We start from the raw sequence: 380 nt of genomic DNA on the forward strand, positions 1-380 counted from the left end.
CTGGATGTATCACACTTCCCTCCTCTTTTACAATATTTTATTTATTCTAGCACTGCAAAAAAATCATGAACATGATCTTCTCTAAGACTGACATTTTGTATATTTCAACTGTAACGTATCGTCGCTTTCAAGGTTATTTATGATAAATACCGAAGGTAGACAATTTTGTGCATAAAGGAAGGCTTGATCACAATGCAATTTATGAAAAAGTTTACGCATTTTCTGGAATCATGGTATACTTTTTAAAAATCCTTGTTTAACTACGTAAACAATCAACACATTTTAGTCATCCAGAGTCACGAGTCATTAGCTGGTACCGTTCATCACTGATTGCCACATTCCCCACTAATACCCTTCAATACCGTCCCATTATAATCAAT

The 380-nt window shown here is 34.2% G+C and overlaps 1 protein-coding gene across 1 annotated transcript in view; it reads left to right on the forward strand.

Annotated features, from left to right (window-relative positions):
- Positions 1 to 380, forward strand: part of LOC119582081 (fibrinogen alpha chain-like) — an 8,270-nt gene that overhangs the window by 4,701 nt on the left and 3,189 nt on the right. The window lies entirely within an intron of this gene.

This window comes from Penaeus monodon, chromosome 15, assembly GCF_015228065.2.
Source record: "Penaeus monodon isolate SGIC_2016 chromosome 15, NSTDA_Pmon_1, whole genome shotgun sequence".
NCBI classification, from domain to species: domain Eukaryota; kingdom Metazoa; phylum Arthropoda; class Malacostraca; order Decapoda; family Penaeidae; genus Penaeus; species Penaeus monodon.